Here is a 21,682-nt window from a genome sequence, read left to right on the forward strand (position 1 = left end):
GAGCCTGCTTCTCCCTCTGCCTGTGTCTCTGCCTCTCTGTGTGTGTGTGTGTGTCTCTCTCTCTGTGTGTCTCTCATGAATCAATACATTTAAAAATAAATAAATAAAAAATAAAACAAGACAGAAGCCTAGTTTCAAAGGACGGGGTGGGGAGAAACAGAAATAGATCCTGTATCTTTGATTGCCAAAGTTGTAGGACTAGAGACACTTCAGCCACATTTCAAATCTCTTCACCATGTTCAAAACAAGCCAGGATAAAATCAGCCAGGATAATGTCTTCTCCTTTACCCTCTGCCAATCAGTATTCTTGGTTGTTTTCACTCCTATGTTCTCTCCACCCAGTCCAGAGACCTTTTGACTCAGGCTTTATGAATGCTAATCTTTATCCCTAATTCTGGCCCAACTGAATTACTATATATATATATATATATATATATATATATATACACATACACACACACACATATATACAGTATACCTTTTTTTAAAGCAGTTTTAAGTTCTTAACAACACTGAGTGGAAGGTACAGTGGTTGCCCATATACTTCTGCTCTCACTCGCGCATACCTTTCCCTATTAACAACATTCTCCACCAGAGTGCTACCTTTGTTACAACTGATGAACTTGCCTTTAAACATCATTATGTTTGGACCTAAAGTCCATAGTTTACATGAGGGCTCCCTCTTGATGTTGTACATTCTCTTAGGAATATATTTATATTATGTGTGTGTGTGTGTGTATAATTTATATCTTCCATTATAGTGTCAAATGGCCCAATGAATTTCTTAAATATAGTTTTTGATTCTTTTCATTGTCTGAGGTAGAAAATTCAATGTCAGAAAAGGGGGTAGGGAGGAGTTGAACAGTGTGCTTCATATCATGTTAAGACACCTCTACTTATCAGAGAGTCTCCACAGAATGAACTAAAATCCAACTCTGTAAATATTATTAATTGTTCTTAGTTCTGTATATGCACTCTCTGTAAGTACTAAAGACAGCTACCATGCTTCCTCACAAGCTTTTGCCTACTGTTTGCGCTACATGCTCCCTCTTCTGTCATTGTTTCCAAATCTTTCACTAGCCTGACAGCTCTCTTACATAGAAGCTACATTTGGCTGATATATCTTTTAATGGAAATACAGTTCATTTGGAGAGTCTGAGCAATACAAAACATTATCTGTGTCCTAGTTCTGGATACTATAAGTCTATTGATAGTGTTGTCTTCTAATGAGCTTGTGAACAAACAAAATTTTGTACACACTTTCTGTTCAGTCATCTTTCCTTCCTCCTAGAGTTCGTACACGCATCTTGTTGTGTATAAACCTGTTGTGTATAAATTTAGGTGAAGTATCTGGGGACATTTGGGGAAACTGTTGACAATGTACATTTATTTCATTCTATTCAGATAGAGCCCCACAACTACATTAACCATTTTATATATATATATATATATATAAAACCACATATATATCCCTTAATGTGGTTCCAATAAAGCTTTCAAATGAGAAAATCATAATTTTTTAATACCTGTAAGATTTACTCCTTCAGACTCATTATTGTCCCAAAACCCTGAGTACTTATAGGTAATAGCTGTAAGCGAGACGTGCAGATCTGGTTAAGTAAGGTCAAAAACTCTGCATGCCGTAAATTAAGAATGTTCCCATTCTTAATATTTTTTTCTACACATAATGGCATTTAGAAAAATGTCTTCAAATAGTTACTTGTCATAAAATCCTGAGGCAAGATTTTGTTGTAGGTCTCAACTCCTATTATCGTGTTCCATCAAAATGTGCTGAAGGTTTATTCTTTTGTATTTTTTGTGAAATACTTCACACCTGAGATTCTTTATTCTAATACCAACCCAAGTTTTTAGTCCTACACACTAGGATACATTTATTTATTCAGTTAAAATGTCAGTTTATTTTTTCTATAAAATTACTATCCATGACAACTCATCTATTTTCTTCATTCACTCATTCAGCAAGTGTGCTACATGGAAAGTATATACCAGGGAGCCAGGCAGACAAGTTCCGTGCTTCTGTAAAATATACATTCTTATGGAAGGCAATAAATAAATGAATAAATAAATATGTGCTATAATTCCAAATATATTTTCTATAAAGAAATGAAATAGAATTAGAATGAAAAAGAATTCAAAGCAAGGAGTGCATGGAGGGAAGAACTAATTCATAGGCAGTCAGGGAAGGGCTCTCTGAATCTGATATGGAGGTGTTTGAACAGAAACATGACTCCTGGACATGACTGCAATCTGAGGAGATGTATTGGCACAGCATTCTGGTTAGAGGCACAGAATATGCAAAGGCCTGCAGATGGGTCAAATTTGGCATGTTCTAGAAGCAGTGATAAAGTCATGGTAAGCAAAAGGGGTGGGTAGAGCTAAGGTGGAAGCCAGTGATGAAAGGCAGCTCATGAAGTGATTTGCATGTCATGCCACGTTGTTTGGCTTTTAGTTTTAAATACAATAAAAACTGTAGCAGGCACTGCTGGAGTCACACATAAGAGTATGTCTCTGATCCATTTATCAGGCTACTTAGAAGGATGCAAGTATTGATAGGATCTAGAGCCAAAGACAATTTTGTGACAAGTTTGTATTGTGGTACAAGCAGGTCTGTTGCTTGGTCCATGTGATCTGGCAAATTCCAGAGTTCTAGAAGTGTCTGTGGTAAATAAGGGCAATATGTTTGTTGAGTCTCAGGCAAGCCCCAGTAGAAGATTGTCCAAGCAGATTCTTTGGGTTCTGGAGCAAGGTCATACATTTTGCAGAAGATAAATCTTCACTGTTCAAAGAACATTTCCTGCTTATGGTATTAGGCCCTGGGAGAGAGAGTGCTTTAAATGTCTATGCAACTGTCTAGTTTATTATGGTTCCATGATAAACTAGTTGTTTCATCCACTAAGATATAAGATCTGGCAGGAAAAGCAACAATCCACTATACAACAGAACTGCTACATTTGGGATCAATTCTAAGCAGATGGCTCAGAGCTCTGGGGCATCTGTTGTACCAATGACTCTCCCTCGATGTAATCACATATAGGGTTTCATGGGATGTTTATTGGGACCGTCTGATGGAGGAGGAAAATCCTGGCTGGATTCCAAGGTGTACTGACCCACATGAAAATTGTACCTGAATTTCATAGAACCATTATTCATTGTAGCCAAATAGTGGAAACAACCCAAAGGCCAGCAACTGATGAGTAGGGGGGGAAAAAAGTAGTATACCTATAAATGGAATATTATTAAATATTAAAAAGAAATTAAGTACTGATACAAGTTACAACATATATAAACTTTAAAATTCATTATGCTGAGTGAAAGAAACCAGTCACAAAAGCCACATATTTTACAATTCCATTTATATGAAGTGTCCAGGGTAGGCAAATCTATAGACACAGAGAGCAGATTAGTGATTGCCTAGGGCTTTGAGGATGATGGATAAGGGCTTTTCTTTTTGGGGTAATGAAAATGTTGTAAAATGGATTGTAATGATAAATGCACAGCTTCGAGAATATACTAAAAGCCTTGCATTGTATACTTTAAATGGGTGAATCATATGGTACATACTTTATATCTCAAAGAAAAAGCTGTTTTGAAAAAAGATGGATTGACTTATAACGATACTGAAAGCTTAAAACAGATTACTTATATACTATGGCTCCAGGTCATAGCAGTCCTGAAAGACAGTGGTAAGGGGGGCATCCTCTTAATTGGCAGAACTTTGAGCAGGAAACCTAGTTATCAATTCAGAAGGAAAAGAGAAGTGGCTGAAATTAAGGATATACACAGATTCCTAACCAGTTGAAAATAGTTTGGTTGAACGGTCAGGAACTCAGAAGGGAAAAGCCTTAAGAATCCAGTCAAATGAGATCCAGGAAAGAAGTATGTGGATGGATCTATAGGAAATGAGCACAAAATATGTAGATCTTTTTGTCTCACAGTAATGACCACCAGGAGCATCCACCATACTGGATAGTTGGTGGTAGGGTGGTTATGCCCTGAGATTAGCCAGAGTCTACCCTGAATCACTCCACTGCTTGCATCATAGATCTAAAATGGAAAGGCCCTGGGAAGAAAGATGGAACATATGAATGTGTCCAAGGCTGATATAACTACTGTTGCTGCTGAACACACAACCAGCCTCAGAGAAAAACTCCAAGACCCCATTCTTCCAGATTAAGAGTAAATTGGCACAAACTGTTTATTTCAGACCATGTCTACCCATGGTGGGCCATCAATTTATGTTGTTTAGACGGATACATGTTATAGGTATGGGCTTCTCTTTCATGCCGACACTGATTCAACTAGCACTATTATTCAAAAGTTCAGAGAGTCTTTGATTTATCAAGATGGGAATCCAGCATAATACATTCTTGGACCAAGGAATCTACCTCTTTTTGAAAAAGGTGTGACAGTAGGCATATGGCAATAGTACCCAGTGCTTCTGCCTTATACCGTATCATGTAGAAGCTGGTGGACTGATAGTGCCCTGAAGTAGAAGTCTAAGATGGCTCTCCAAGATTCCAAGCCCCTGGTATGCACACACCTTCTCCCAGTTAGGCAACCAAGCACTGATCTAGGTCTTGCTGTAAAGAGATTTTGTATATGTAATTCATATCCCAAAAAATCAGTTGATTTTAAGATAGGGTGACTATCTGAGCGGAGTCAATCATGTGAGCCTTAAATGCAATTTTCTCAGGCTGGTGACAGAAGGGGAAGTCAGACATGTAAAGTACCAGAACGATTAGATGTACTGTTCCTGCCACTTGGCAAGGAATGTGAGCACTGTTGACAAGCTGAATGTGGCACCGGATAACATTCAACAAAGAAACAGGGGATTTTAGTCCTAAAACCACAAGGAACTAAACTCTGCCAATGACCTGAATGAGTCTGGCAGTAGACTGTTCCCCCAGAGCCTCCACATAAGAACTCAGCCCAGGTAACACTTGGATTTCAGTCTGGTGAAACCCTGAACCTACAGAACCATGAGCTAATAAATGGGAATTGTCTGCAACTACTAGGTTCATGAAAACTTGTTAATCAGTTATAGAAGACTGATACAGATGGCCTCTGAGAGGATATCTAGAGATGCAAACCTTACGGAGGTAGGGCATTCTCTTTCAAGTTACAGTATATATTTTGAAACAGTGGCTAATATATGGTATTGTTCCCAACAAGTAGAATAATTGGGCCTTGGAACAGAGAAATAGACATAGGAATGAACTATCTCACTTCACTTTATACTATTGTCATTTCCACAGCTTTAGGTTGTCTTGGACCAGAGTTCTTGGTTCAAGGCATGGGATGATGGGACTTCCATCAGATTCCACTAACCTAAATTCTGGTGGCCACCTGGTAGTATACAGATGCCTCCTACCAGTAGACCTGCTGATAAAGAAAGAAATTACCAGCAAGAAGAATTGAGTCTGATTTTCTTTTTTTAATATAAATATTTTATTTATTTATTTATTAATAAGAGACCCAGAGAAAGAGGCAGAGACATAGGCAGAGAGAGAAGCAGGCTCCATGCGAGGAGCCCAATTCAGGACTTGATCCCAGGACCCCGGGATCATGCCCTGAGCAGACTGGTCAACCGCTGAGCCACCCAGGCATCCTGAATCTGATTTGCATGAAAAGATAGGGCTGCTTTTATATAATGGAGTCAGTTATGCTTATGCCTGAAACATAAGGGATTCACTGGGTCTTTTTTCTCTTATTCCTGGTAATAGCCACGATTTGGCAGTTGCAACAGCCGTAGCCTGACAGTGACCACAGGTTCAGGCCCCTAAGGATAGATGGTAATGATGACCCAGGAGGCTCTTCACCCAGTGGTTCTTAATGAATGTGGGGGGTAGGCCCCCCAGCTCCTGCTCCAGGAATCTTTGGGAATATCTGGAAAAGACATTTTTGTGATCACAACTTGGGAAAAGGTGTGCTACTGGCATTAGTCAGTTAAGGCCTGGGCTTAACCTCCTACAATGCACAAAACATCCCCAGAGCAAAGAATTATCTGTCCCAAATATTAATAAGTGCTTGGGGCTGAAGGGTATCTGACTTAGAGCAACAGAAATGCAGACCAAAATAAAAAGGAACACGGAAGCAGTGATAGAGGAAGGAAATGATAATATATCAGTTTTAGCTTGGGATCAATTATGTTACTGTTGTCTGTCTCTATGTACGGAAGGAATATAACAAGCCGTTTTCTTGGGATTAAGTAAGAGATGAATGGATAAGACTGATATAAAAGTTGCACTTGCCTTTAGCTCCCAGTGTTTCATCTCTAATTTTTTGGTGCTTAACATATCCGGGCACTCACGGGTGACTTCCCATCACCAATGTCTATGCTCCTTAGCTCACTTTCTGTCCATCGTAGCCTGCTCCCCCGGAAAGAATAATGCACCATAATGCCAGAGAATCAATGCCTGCAGTCCCCATCCAGCACTCCTTAAAGGAACAGCCTCAGAAAATGAGTTGCGACTTGCGAGACCTGGAATCTTTGGCCTTCAGCAGGATACCTTGCAGGACATGTTATGGTCTACACTGGCTTTTGGAATTCCCTATGGAATTCACCCCCACTTGCTTATAGCGGCAGCTTGCTCCATAATGCACTGTGCATGACTTCCTCGCTTTTCCTATCTTATATCCTCAGTCTCCTACTGGTATTTGACATCACGTGTCCCATAAGCTCTTCGTATTTGGATCTTTATCTGCTTCATCTGCTTGATGAAGGAAGGTCTGCTTCCGAGGAAACCCAAAATGAGACAAACTTTTGGATATTTTTTTTCCAGGAAATGACACTACCTGTTATTTTATTTATGTTTATTTTTTAAATTTTTAAAACGATTTATTTATTTGAGAGAGAGAGAGGAGAGAGTGCATGGGAGGGGAGAAGGGGCACGGAGAGGGAGAGAAGAATCTCAAGCCCACTTCTCGCTGAGCTTGGAGCATGAGGCAGGGCTCGGTCTCCTGGGCCTGAGATCACTGACCCGAGCCAAATTCAAGGGGCTGAACTGACTGCGCCCCTCAGGGGCCCCGTAGAAAGCCGTGATAGCTAACTGGTGACAAATGGGCAGTTGGGAGGGTGAGCAATAGTGTCGGCAGGGGGACTGGATAGGAGGGGGCGCCTGCACCCAGGTAGCACGGGGTAGGCTGGAAGCGGCGGGAGTAACCGGGTGCAGCCTGGAGCCCCGAGGCGGCCTGATGCGCTGAGCAGACAGCCCGGGCGCGGAGAACAAAAATGTCTTTTTTCGCTTGTTGAGTGTGGATGCCGGAGAGACGGTGCAGGCAGCTCGGATGGGCCGCACTCACCCCCGTTCCCGGCCCCGCTGTCCTCCGCGGCCCCCCGACTCCCGCAGCGCCCCCCGCCCGGCGCCCTGGGGCGCCCCCAGCCTCGCGCCGCCCGCAGGACCGCAGGGCCGCACCCTCAGCCCCGGCCCGCGCAGGCCCCGAGCCTCCCCCGCAGGTCGCGGGGTCCTCTCCCTGACCGCCCGCGCCCCAGCGCCTGCCCTGCGGCCGCAGCCCCGCTAACTGTCCCCCCGGCCGTCCCCCCACCCCGGCCGTCCCCCCCACCCCGACCGCCCCCTGGCCGTCCCCCCCGACCGTCCTCCCGGCCGTCCCCCCACCCCGGCCGTCCCCCCCACCCCGACCGCCCCCTGGCCGTCCCCCCCGACCGTCCTCCCGGCCGTCCCCCCACCCCGGCCGTCCCCCCCACCCCGACCGCCCCCTGGCCGTCCCCCCCGACCGTCCCCCCGGCCGTCCCCCCACCCCGGCCGTCCCCCCCACCCCGGCCGTCCCCCTGGACGTCCCCCCCGACCGGCCCCCCGGCCGTCCCCCCACCCCGGCCGTCCCCCCCACCCCGGCCGCCCCCCCCCACCCCGACCGCCCCCTGGCCGTCCCCTCCGACCATCCCCCCGGCCGTCCCCCTACCCCGGCCGTCCCCCCCAGCCCGACCGTCCCCCTGGCCGTCCTCTTCGACCGTCCCCCTGGCCTTCCCCCCCACCCCGGCGGTACCCCCGACCGCCCCTCCGTCCTTCCCCCCCACCCCGGCCGTCCCCTCCAGCCCGACCGTCCCCCTGGCCATCCCCCCCGACCGTCCCCCCGGCCTTCCCCCCCACCCCGGCCGTCCCCCCCAACCCCGACCGCCCCCTGGCCATCCCCCCCGACCGCCCCCCCGGCCGTCCCCCCCACCCCGGCCGTCCCCCTGGCCGTCCCCCCCGACGGCCCCCCCGCCCCGGGCTGAGGGTCTCAGCGAGGGGACGGAGCGCACACCGCGACACAGCAGCCCTCCCTGGTGTGCCCCTCCGGACGGAGTCAGGGCCGCGGAGCCCACAGCAGGTGCACTGACCTGTCGCCTACCCGGCTGCGGGCACAGACTCCCCCCAGACGTGCGGCCGAGTCAGCAGGCAGCCCGGGAGCCCCGCGGGTTCCTTACGAGGTGCAGAGGCCCCAAGCCCGGCGCCCGGGCCGCCCCCGTGAGGAGCTGAGGGGCTGGGACCGGAGCACCCTGAGCGCAGCTCGAGCCCCTGGGTCAGAGGGGAGCGTCCCGCCTGGGGGTGACCACCCGCCCCCTGCTCTGCCCAGCCCCTCTACCAGCTGGATGAGGCCCATCCTCACCTGGGAGGCAATCCCTGTACTCAGCCCATTTCAAAGTTAACCTCCTCCAAAGCCAATCCTACACAAACACCCAGGACAAGGTTGGCCAACTCCCGGGGCGCTCCATGGCCCAGTCAAATTGACAGATAAAAATGACCATCATACCTCCATTTATTCACTTCTTTTAAGTTTTTTAAGAAGAATTTTATAGTTCTATTTCTGCGTTCAAATTACACATTAATTATGAAATATTTTATACTTTGCTGTTTGTATGCAGGGGGTGACTTTCCAATATGCTTTCTAGCTAGTTACTGCTGGAATAAAAGGAAATTTTATTTCTATTTTCATTTTAAGCAATTATTTTTTCCTGAGGTTAATGAAAGAAGAGAATTATATATTTGGGGGGATGATCATTGCAGGTGTTTCCAACAGAGTACACATTAAAAGCCTACGCTAGCAGAAATTGAACCTACCTATACCATCAAGAACAACCTACAACAACCCAACTATCTAGGCAAATGTCTGTATCATAATGTGCATTTACTGGGAAAAACTGGGAAAGGCAGAGTGGAGACTATTAAGACAAGAAATCTCACAGCAGACGTTGCTAAAAAAGGCAAGAACTGCTTAAAAATACTATTTATAGAGAATTACAAGTGTTATCAATGATGTGATCTGTAAAGGTATAAAAGAAATTTCATTTTTCCAGTATGGGAGTCTGGATAGGTCAATTTCCTCACAATTGAAAGAAGTTTGGAAACAAATGGAGTTTCTAATGGGACTTAAGTTTTTCAGGGAATGAGGTATGTAGCTGATAACGGTCTTTATTTCGATTCAAATGGTTTATGCGGGGACTATGATTAGCAGAAAATCAAAGCCTGGGGTTTCAGTTAAAGAAAGGCAGAGGTGATTGTTTGCTAACTAACGGATTTCGGATTTCGATGTGAGTGGATGTTATTGACGATACCCTGTCACCCTTCTTCATTTCCACCAACGTCAGAATGAGGGGGTTAAATTGAGCTCACGCAGAATTTATATTCTATATTTGGCAGAGGGGAGTTTGCAATCTAAGGGCAACTTTGTAATGTATTTTGGGAACCTATCTATGACTTCCTTTAGAACAGGGATAGGCAAGCATTTTTTGTGAAGTGTCAGATAGTAAGTATCTTAGACTCTGTGGGCCGCACAGTCTCTGTCACAGTCCCTCATGGACTCTCTGTAGGACAAAGCAGCCTTGGACAAGAGGAAACAAATGGCTGTGACTAGGTTCCAACACAACCCTGTTCACAAAGCGGACAGCAGGCCAGATTTGGGCTGTGGGTTGTAGTTTACCAAACCCCGCTTTACAAGATCAGAAGCAGAGACTGTAAAATCAATTTTCCAAGGAGAAACATTTTGGGGGGATTTCATTTAGCAGCTCCCACAATACGACGAGAGTCCAAGGGTTCCTGTGCAGGGAACCCTTCTACTCCATCCCCTCCTGGGGATCCTGTGGGTGGCTACACCCTTTAGGCTTCAGAGTGACCATGCTGAGAAGTGGTGTAGGATTTATAAGCCATGTTACTGATGGAAGTTGTTGAATCTTCTGATGGGATCCTTCAGTTCATTTTTAAACACATTCAAGTGTGTTTTCATCATAATAAAAAGGTTCATATACTGGCCCGCCCATCCTCATTCCCTTGCGAGGGCAGCTGCATCCCCTGTAGCTCCCGTTAATTAGGTGGCAGTATTTTTGGTTTTAAAGTTGCCCTTTCAGGATCGGGGTGGGTTGTGCTTTATTGGAGGGAAGCCCAGTCACAGGCTGCCCACTGTTGTAGAATGGAGTTGGTTGTTCTAGAATGTAGTGCTCAAACGGGACCGACCAGGGAGAGCAAACTGGGCCGCTCCCAGAGGTCAGGCAGGAAACGTGAGCCTGGAAAAGGTCCTGCGGGCGAGCACGGTCCCTGGGACCAGCTGCCTCCAGGCCTGGTCAGGGGTAGGGGGGGGTGGGGGGGTGGGGGGGGTGCAGGGGCGCCGGCGCAGGGCGCAGGGCCTCGGCTGGGGGCGGGCGGGGGCTCCGCTGTGCAGGGCACATTACATTGTGAGAGCTTCTGGGTTGGTTGGTTGGTTGCAAGAGATGACAAGACATTGATATATATTTTTTCCTTTCGGTAAAGGTTTCTCAATTTTTATTTTTTTCTTTTTATTTATTTATTTACTTTTTTTAGGTTTCTCAATTTTTAAATGTTCAGAATTAATCATTGAAGATCTGCCCGGACAATGTACACACTTGAGACAAAACAGATCCGAATGCTCAAAATGAACTTTGAGCCATAATTTACAACTTCTGCATCAGAGGGCAGGTTTCTTTTTGAAGAACTTTGATTTGAAAGATAAAGAGGCCTACACAGGCTCTGTAAGAGGCAGAGTAGGCGAAGATAAACTGACAGAAGACGAGACAGAGTCGGAGCTACAGCAAAATGAAGTCATCCATACCTAGAACATAGTCTGTGCCTAGTAAATATTTGCTTTTCAGATTGGATAATTGAATAAATAAATCTTCCAGTTAAAATATTTGAACTACCATAAAGTATGAGTAAGCAGAGTAGGTTCGCAGTAAATCAGTTGAGAGAAAAGCAGAAAAGACATAAAAAGGAAAGTAGAAACTCAGATGAAGATCATTTAGACCATGAGCGAGAAGGGGGAAGAATGTGGTCCCTCAAGTTGCCTTTCTTCATTCTAGTTCTAGACCTTTGTCACCTATAAGCTTATAATAATGTCCTCTTATCCTTAGCTAGCCTGAGTAGACTTCTTTTCTGGTAATTAAGAGAATCTTAACCAAGCATATAACATCACTGAATAATCTAGTTGTTGCAGAGTCAGTGACTACAGGGACATGATGGTCAGTCTTACCTGTGGGGTCCCAAGGAAACTCACATACAAAATATATACAATTCCAAAATATAAGAATTGTTTTATCATTCAATGATGTTCATTGTTGTCAGTTAATTTGAGATTATAAAGGTCATTACCTATCATTCAAAGGCTCTGATACAATCTTTGCTGCAAGTGATACTTTGAGCAATTGGAAAGTACTTTGGGACACCTGGGTGATTCAGTGGTTGAGCACCTTCAGCTAAGGGCATGATCCCAGGGTCCTGGGATCGAGTCCCACATCAGGCTCCCCAGAGGGAGCCTGCTTCTCTCTCTATGTCTCTGCCTTTCTCTTTGTGTCTCTCGTGAATAAATAAATAAAAGCTTTAAAAAAAAATGGAAAGTAATTCAAAGAATAAAGTTCTAAAAAAGTTATAATTTAGTGAATGGGGTTTGGGTTGTATGCTATACAAAATAAATATAGTTTCTGGTAAACTGGGATCTTGAAGTTTTTCCCATTTAAAATTATACTTTTTTTACATTGAAATTTCATAAATCGAAATCTTGCTTTTCAAAATTCATAAATGTTTGTTAAAGCCAATGAGTCTATGCTTCATGATATAAAAGAATAAAGTTTATCCACCTACCACATATATTTACCTGATTATTTTAGTGCTCTCTTTGATGGCATATTAAAATATTTTAAATGAAAATCTTATGAACAAGTTTTAGATTTATGAAAACCAACCTATTAACTCTTAGGTTTGGATGGGTAATGGGGCCACTTGCCCACACAGCTTGAGGCAGTTTGGCCACTCTAAAATTTATTATTAGGTTAATCTGCTTTAAGTAACACATGTCCATTTTAGCCATGCCTCTTTTTAGAGTAGTGAACTTAGCAGGAGCATTGAATTTGCCTATTGTACTCAATAAAATAAAGCAATATGGACTGATCATTTCTACTGATCCTGGGGTAAGATAAAGGAATTTTAAAGACTTTAATCCTAGACTTTCTTTTCCATTTGGCAAATATCTAATGATATCTGAAAACAACATGCTACTTTAGGTATGGCTTCAATAGCTGGATTCAAAAAAGGTAAAATAACACATGGAGAATTTATTGACGTGACAAGGAAAAATATTATAATTAATTATCTAAACCATTTTGCAATATTTCTGAACTTAAAGTCCATATATTACTCATAATTTGCAGCTTCATTGGATGCTGAACTTTCCTGAACTGTTTTGGAGTATTTATTATTTTTTTTATCATTAATAAATTTTTTTTTTATCATTGGTAAAATTATATTCTAGATAATCTGGGCCTATGCTAGACTGGCTCTCTTTTATAAACCACTATGAAGTCATTGTGGTTCATGAACTAAAAAACAATTTCAAAATGGGGAGTAAACAAAACACCATCTTAAATGTTCTGGTAAATACACTGTAACAATCATGACAAAAGAACATTATAACCAGTTAAATGGCCACCAGAGGATGACAAAGTAATGGGGAGAACCTAACTTAAAACATTTCTTTTAGAAAGTGGTGGGAGAGGATCGGAGGGGATCCCTGGGTGGCGCAGCGGTTTGGCGCCTGCCTTTGGCCCAGGGTGCGATCCTGGAGACCCAGGATCGAATCCCACGTTGGGCTCCTGGTGCATGGAGCCTGCTTCTCCCTCTGCCTGTGCCTCTGCCTCTCTCTCTCTCTCTCTCTCTCTCTCTCTCTGTGACTATCATAAATAAATAAAAATTAAAAAAAAAAAAAGAAGAAGAAGAAAGTGGTGGGAATTGGGACGCCTGGGTGGCTCAATGTTTGAGCGTCTGCCTTTGGCTCAGAGTGTGATGCTCAGAGTGTGATCCTGATCCAGGGTTCGAGTCCCACACCGGGCTACCTGTGAGGAGCCTGCTTTTCCTTCTATGTCTCTGTGTCTCCCATGAATTTAAAAAAAGAAAAAAAAAAAAAAAAAGGAAGTGGTGGGAATTAAGAACAGGGGAAGGTTCTCCTGGTAGGTGATTATACTTATTTTCTCTGCTGCCACTTAATGTTGTTGGCACATAGTAGCTATTACTTGTTTATTTTTAAAGATTGATTTATTTATTAGAAAGAGAGGAAGAGTGTGCCTTTGAGAGCAGGGGAAGGAGCAGAAGGAGACAGAGAAGGGAGAGAATCTCAGACGACTCCCTGCTGAGCATGGAACTCCATGTGAGGCTTTATCTCAGGAGCCTGAGATGAGGGCCTGAGCTGAGACTAAGAGTTGGATGCTTACCAAACTAAGCCACCATGTGCCCCTCTATTAGTTGCTTATCAACTTGCATTTTTCTATGTAAATTTGCTACAATGCATTGAGGAACTTTGATTATAAATGGAAAAATAAACACACAAATGAACAAATAATTTAATATAAATCCACTGGCAATAGCATTCCATTGAACTGTTCTGGATAGATTATTTTTCTGAATTTTTGAAGTGTTTGGTACTGTGTTGTTATTATCCTAAGAGTAAAAAAAATATTATTTTTTATTTTTATTTTTTTAAAGATTTTATGTATTTATTCATGAGAGACACAGAGAGAGAGGCAGAGACATAGGGAGAGAAGCAGGCTCCCTGTGGGGAGCCTGATGCAGGACTCCATCCAAGGACCTCGGAATCATGGTCAGGACATGAGCCAAAGACAGATGCTCTACCACTGAGCCACCCAGGTACCCCTATCCTAGTTTTCTTACATGTAAATTTACTTTTACAATTGAAACTACATTTTAAGGAACAAAAATAGGAATAAACAATGTTATGTGAGAATGATTGGCCTTAAGAACATATTTGTGAATTGGGTCATTCTATTGTTGGACCCTGGCTCACGGGTGCCAACGTGTCCCGGCGGACGCCCCAGAAACTCAGACCCCAGACAGGCAGATGCAATTAGCAAGAGGGTTTATTGGACGTTTGCGCAAACGGGCTCTCCGCCTCCGAAGAGGAAGAGAGCCCTGATTAGCAATTACAGGTATCTTTTAAAGGCAAAAGGGAAAAAAAAACCGCTTAAAGACAAAAGAACCTCGGGAGTTGCATAGCATTCAGGTTATTGATTTCACAGAGGGTCAACATGAACCTATTCAGGGACATTCCAATCAGGGTGTGGGGGGAAATGGTTTTCTTATTGTAAACAGAATGCTTTTAGTTGCTAAAATTTCAGGAAGACGCCTGGATGGGCTGCCTCTGGATTAGGGCTGGCCCTACTTACAAGGGGGGAGGTTTCTTCATTCCCTCCTCTTGTTTGGGCTGATTTTAACCTTAAAATCTTAGGGAACATTTATTTCTTCAGTTTGGAGGGCCCGACATTGCTGAGTTAATACCAGAGCTTGGGTAATAAACAATCTTTCTCGGATTAACTGGAGCGGCCAGTTGAGGACTCAGGGGCCGAAAGTTAGCAGCAGGAGCAGGATAACTAGAGGGCCCATAATGGTAGAGATTAGGGTGGTTAACCAGGGAGACTGATTAAACCAGCTTTCAAACCAGCCCTGCTGGGCCTCCCGGTCCCTTTGTCTTTTATTTAACCTTTCCCTGAGTTTGGCCATGGAGTCTCTGATGACTCCAGAATGGTCTGCATAGAAAGAGCATTTTTCTCCTAGGGCTGCACACAGTCCTCCCTCTTTCAGGAGTAGTAAATCCAAGCCTCTCCTGTTTTGGAGTACTACTTCTGAAAGTGAGGTGAGGGACTGTTCTAACTTAGAAACGGACTGCTCTAGTGCCCGTAGATCCTCATCTACAGCTGTTTGGAGTTCTAAATAACATCGTGAGCCCTGGATCAGAGCAGCTGCGCCAGTACCCACCCCAGTAGCGACCCCTAGTCCCAACATAACGGCTAGGGTTAGGGAGACAGGTTCGCGCCAAAAACGGGTGGGATGTTCATTATACTGATTTTCTAGAGTTTCAGCAGGGTGATAGAACACCCTGGGTATGATCTGCACCATGACACAGAAGTCGTTTGAGCTATTTAGAACCTTAGCTGACACACAGGGGGTGAGGCCTTTGTTGCATGCCCACCAAGTTCCCGGCTGGGGCTCCAGGTAAGAGTCAGTCCCTAAAATCGGGGCGGTAGTATTGCAGAGTTCCTGGTAGCCCTGGGTGAGTATAGTTAGCCTTGACAGTGATGTAATCCCAGGAGGAGGAGGGCCTCTCATCCTGTGTCTCCCTAGTCTCGCACCCCCAATTTTTACAATAGAAGTATTCCCCTCCTCCACAGGTGGGATTTAGCCTGCGATCTCTGTGGTACCCGGGACAGACATAAAAGGGAAGAGTGCTGAGCATGGCCCTTCTGTCAGGCGTGCCACATCCTCCCCATGGGTCTAATCCCAGTCGCCCTGGAGGGCTTTCTCGGTTAGGGGCTCTAGAGGTGTCCAAGTATCCCTCTAGGTCCCATGGGCTAAGGGCCCCTATGGTTAGCTTGCATAGGTCAGGATATAGGTTAGGCCACCAGGTTCCCACAGGGGCGGTCTTAGTTATAGACCAGACCTCGTCACCCCCAGACGTTAGTACCTGCCAGGTTAACCTTTTGAGGGCATGAGGGTCACCTTTGGCAGAGGTAAAGAGCGCTAGGAGAGGTAGGAATATAACTGTCATTGAACAATTTTTTGAAAGTCTTATCTTGAGCGGGTTTTGGGTGCAGTGGAGCTTCCGTTGGAGTGGCTCGTCAGGTCCGTCCTGGCTGGCGTCAGCGGTGCTCGGTGATGGGGCGCGCTTGACGTGTGAGGCGTGGACCCAAGCAGCAATGCCGTCTACCTTTAAGGCGGTTGGGGTGGTCAGTAGTATAGTAAATGGGCCCTTCCAGCGGGGCTCAAGCGTCCTGGACTGATGTTTCCTGATGTAGACGGAGTCACCGATCTGGAACGGGTGTGGGCCGGTTGTGTCTCCGGGGCGGTAAGCAGCCGCAAGGGGTTTCCAGATCTGGCGCTGGATAATCTGGAGCGCCTTTAGTCTGTCCTGTAAACCGGGAGTGTTAGCAAGAGGGTCAATAGCAGAATCTAGTAAGCCCGTTACTGGTGGGGGACCTCCATAGAGAGTCTCGTAAGGAGTTAGCCCATAGCGCACAGGAGTGTTCCCGACTCGGAACAGAACCATAGGGAGGAGTTGGACCCAGTCTCTAGTGCCAGTCTCCAATGTCAATTTGGTTAGGGTCTCTTTAATTGTTCTATTCATTTTTTCTACCTGCCCTGAGCTCTGGGGTCTGTATGCACAATGTAATTTTTAATTTATCCCCAGTAATCTGGCCACCAACTGACTTACCTGGGAGATGAAGGCGGGGCCGTTGTCCGACCCTATTACCTTGGGCAGTCCAAACCAGGGGAAAATTTCTTCTAGGATTTTCTTGACAACCACCTGGGCAGTTTCTCGTTTGGTGGGGAAGGCTTCTGTCCATCCTCCTGTGGGCCTAGTGCAGCGGCTCGTGCTGTTTCATTGGCCATCCTGTTCCCCTCTGCTACTGGGTCGTTGCCTCGCTGATGCCCCGGACAGTGAATTATCTACCACGGCCGCCCCAGCTTTACGTTCACCATTTCGTAGAAAGCTACTCCCCTCGGTGTACCAGGTTGCTTCAGCATCTGGCAAAGGCTGGTCCGTCAAGCCCCCTCTGGTGCCATGGACCTCGGCTAGGATCTGGTGGAAATCATGCATTACTAGGGAGGGGGACTCGGTTTCTGGAAGCAAGGTGGCCGGGTTTAGAGATGTAGCCGTTCCAAACCGTATCCGCTCAGAATTCAGTAACATGGCCTGATAATGGGTGACCTGGGCGTTTGAGAGCCATCGATCAGGGGGCTGGCAGATGACTGTCTCTACGGCGTGGGGGGGCCACCACAGTGAGGGGTTGGCTGAAGGCCAACTTATCTGAGTCTTTTACCAGGACTGCCACAGCCACTATTATTCGGAGACATGGGGGCCATCCTGCAGCCACCCTGTCTAATTTTCTTTTGAAAAGTATGCCATGGTCCTTTTCCAGGGTCCCAGTTTGAGTTAGGACCCCTTTGGCTATTCCTTGGTGTTCATCAGCATATAGCGCAAATGGCTTGGTTACATCTGGGAGGCTCAGGGCAGGGGCGGTCAATAAGGCCCTTTTTATTTTGTCACAAGCCAATTGTTGCTCCTTTCCCCAGTGGTAGGGGGTGTTGGATTTCGTGAGAGGATATAGGGGAGCCGCCAGCTCTGCAAACCCAGGTACCCAGAGGCGGCAGAACCCGGCACTGCCGAGGAACTCTCGTAGCCCTCTGGCATCAGTGGGTGCTGGGATCAGGGCTACAGCCTTTTTGCGGCCCTCCGTCAGCCACCTCTGGCCTCCTTCCAGGAGATATCCCAGATAGGTCACTCGTCTCTGGCCTATTTGGGCCTTTTTGGCGGAGGCCCTAGACCCCAGTCCTCCCAGTCTCTTGAGCAGGGCCCCCGTACCTTTTACACAATCCTGTTCTGTCTTAGCCGCTATGAGCAAATCATCCACGTACTGCAGGAGAACGAGGTCCGGATGGCCAACTCGGAAGTCTGCCAAGTCCTGATGCAAGGCTTCTTTGAACAAGGTGGGGGAGTTTTTGAATCCCTGTGGTAGCTTTGTCCAAGTGAGTTGTCCTGAGAATCCCGTCTCAGGATCTTTCCATTTAAAGGCAAAAATAGGCTGGCTTTGAGAGCTTAACTTTAGGCAAAAGAATGCATCTTCTAGATAGAGCTCAAGGGTCCTTCTGCCTCAGTTAAAACTGAATGTTGAGCTCCCGTAGCAACCAGGAAGGTCACTGGTTGACCCCACTTTAAGGGTTATCCGAGGCTTGGGGGGGGGGGGGCTCCTGGCCCTGACATCCCTAATCTTCATCCTCCAGGGACAGTACGGGAATGGGCTTCTTCTTAGGTCCCTGCGTTTGGCCCTTCTTTGGACGATCTTTAACCCAATGTCCTTTTTCCTTGCAGTAGGCACACTGGTCTCGTTCAACCCGTGGTCTTCTTGTCTCCCAGGTCCTTACTCTGTCCTGACTTACTCTGCCCTGAGCCCTGTACTATGGTGGCCAGTATCCCAGTCAGTTCTTTATTGTGTTTCCTTTATCTCTTTTATTTTGTCTCTCTCTCTCTCTCCTCTCTCTCTCTAAGTATACATATGGTAGCCTTCCATTAATCTTTCCAGAAAACCTGCACTATAGCACGTACCTTTGCCAAATTGGTGGGGCGTCGCCCTGCCCCTCTGAGACCCGCTAGGAGTACCTGGCGATAGAGACGGAGCCGCTCCCTACCAGCAGCAGTGTCGTAGTCCCAGGTCGGGCGAACCAAGGGGAAAACGTCCTCAATTTCATTAGGCAGCTGGGTCGGCCTCCCATCCGCCCCGGGGACGTTTTTCTGTAGACGCGGGGTCTCTCCTCCGTGGTGAGGAGAGTCTGCAGGAGCTGATCAGGGTGCCCATGGGGTCCTGGCTGAGAGACCGGGGCCTTCACCTGCAAGATAATATCAATATTAAAAGTTCCATTCCTGGGCCACCCGACGTTGAGAGTCGGCCACTCTGAGGAGCAGAAGGTGACCCATCTTCGTCTTCTGACTTCGACCGAAAGGTTGTGTGCTCGCCGGCGACTTCTTTCCAGTGATCTAGAGCGAGGCTTAAAGGGGTGGTTACAGTTTGCCCCGCGGGTGGAGAAAAGAGGTGAGCGGTGAGGAAGAGGACAGGAAGAAAGACACAGAACAGACAGACGCACACGAATGACAGGACTGGCACGGCGGATTCAGATGGGAGCGGTCGCGAACAACGACCGTCCCTGAAGAGGAGGGAGTGCCGGGGCTCCGTTCCTCTTCCAGACCACTCCGGAGTCCGACTCCGGAGGGGGACCAGGGGTCTCAGGGCACGTCTGCCTCCCCCGCTGGTCCAAATACAGAGTACAGCGTCCTGCAGGCACAATACAGACCCGGCACAGACCCGGCCAGTCAGACAAACGGACGAGACAGATATGACATTTAGCGAGCTCGGTCTTACCTCCTACCGGTCTTAGGATTGAGCCTGGGGCGTCTCAGATCCCGGACGAGCCCCCAAATGTTGGACCCTGGCTCACGGGTGCCAACGTGTCCCGGCGGACGCCCCAGAAACTCAGACCCCAGACAGGCAGATGCAATTAGCAAGAGGGTTTATTGGACGTTTGCGCAAACGGGCTCTCCGCCTCCGAAGAGGAAGAGAGCCCTGATTAGCAATTACAGGTATCTTTTAAAGGCAAAAGGGAAAAAAAAACCGCTTAAAGACAAAAGAACCTCGGGAGTTGCATAGCATTCAGGTTATTGATTTCACAGAGGGTCAACATGAACCTATTCAGGGACATTCCAATCAGGGTGTGGGGGAAAATGGTTTTCTTATTGTAAACAGAATGCTTTTAGTTGCTAAAATTTCAGGAAGACGCCTGGATGGGCTGCCTCTGGATTAGGGCTGGCCCTACTTACAAGGGGGGAGGTTTCTTCACTATATAATTTGTGTACTAAAACAACAGCTTTCCTAGCAGCAATAATCTGATCACCATATTGAAAAGGAGAAAATGTTAACTAATGAAACACAAAATTCTAAGCTCCCAGTTAAAGATATGGTTTCTGTATGCATCAAGATCCAAACAGGAAGAAAATAAAAATTAAAAAATAAATGGTGCATGCAATAGGGTAATTTGAGGAATGCTTGCTTAAGAAAAGGCAGTGCCACAGGTAAACCATAGGTATAATGAAATACCCTGAGGCTCTGTAACAGTTGCTTTAACAGCGATGTCCTGAAGACTGACTGGCAGAAAATACAACCTTAAACAAGAAATAGAGTCAGCCCAGAATTACCCTGGAAGAAGCAGTGGGGGGACTATATACCCTGACCTCACTCTCCTGCTTCCCTCTAAGCTGTTGATAGTGTTGCCCATTGGATGAAGTCAACTGGAAGCCCGGTGCAGAGCTCATCCCACCGCCCTGAGATCGTGACCTGAGCAAAAAATCAAGTCTGCTACTCAAACACCCGAGCCACCCAGGTGCCCCCTGGGCCACAGCAAAGGACGGAGAATGCAATTCAAACGGTAAATAAAGGTATTCAGTATAGATTCTGATCTTTGATTTTCTCAAGACTTCTTTTGTGTGTAACCTTGGAAACTTACTTAACCTTTCTACATCTGATAATTCTTATTTTTTTTTTTTTAAGATTTTGTTGTGCCCAAGATTGCGAATCCGAGAAACCACCGAGGGGCCGACCCCGATGCAAACACATGAGGGTTGATTTACAAGCTCCAGCTTGGGCCCAGGTGCACCCGACCCAGGGGAGCAGGGACTGGGACCCCGAGGGGGGTTTCAGCTGAGTTTTAAGGGCTGGTCTCGGGGACCTCCAGGAGGGGGGGAGCAATTCCTCAAGTTCTGTTTACATTCTGATAAGGGGCCTTCAAGGGCATTGAGCTCTGTTCTCATTCTAATAGGGGCTTCCTGCCCTTGGCCTGGGCTCAGTTCTTATGCTCATGTGGGGCTTTCTAGGACATTAAGCTGGAAACTTTTGTTTTTTTCCTGTAACTGAAGTAATGTAAATTTCAGGTCTTCTTCTTCGCAGGGGCCTGGGAAGGCTGGACCTGTGCTAAGGCTGAACTTAAAGTGGAATGGCCTTAATTTTCTCGGCCTCCACAGATTTTACTTATTTATTCATGATAGGCAGAGAGAGGCAGAGACATAGGCAGACGGAGGAGAAGCAGGCTCCATGCGGGAGCCCGCCGTGGGGCTCGATCCTGGGACTTCGGGATCAGGCCCGGAGCCGAAGGCAGAAGCTCAGCCACTGAGCCACTCAGGCCTCCGGATAATTCTTATCTTTAAAATAAGATCCCTTACAATTCTAAACTGGCCATGATTCTCTGAAAACAACTTCGGAATCAGAAAACAACTTCAACTGTCCTTAAATTTGCAGGGTTTTATACTACTAAATGAAATGTATTTTAAAGTCTCATAACAATTTAAAGGTTTACTTTCAATTACTTCTAATTTTTAGGTGGTTTTATGACACTATTACTTACTCTTGGCAATTAACCTTTTAAGTACAAAGGCTCTACAGTAAGAACTTTAGCTATTTAATATTTTCCTTCCTATGAAATAATTCTTTTGAGCCTCTCTGCTATAATTCATTTTGTTTTATACATGAAAATTTTGACCTTTAAAATATATATAGAGGGATCCCTGGGTGGCGCAGTGGTTTGGCGCCTGCCTTTGGCCCAGGGCGCGA

The sequence above is a fragment of the Vulpes lagopus genome, chromosome 11, assembly GCF_018345385.1.
Source record: "Vulpes lagopus strain Blue_001 chromosome 11, ASM1834538v1, whole genome shotgun sequence".
NCBI classification, from domain to species: Eukaryota; Metazoa; Chordata; class Mammalia; order Carnivora; family Canidae; genus Vulpes; species Vulpes lagopus.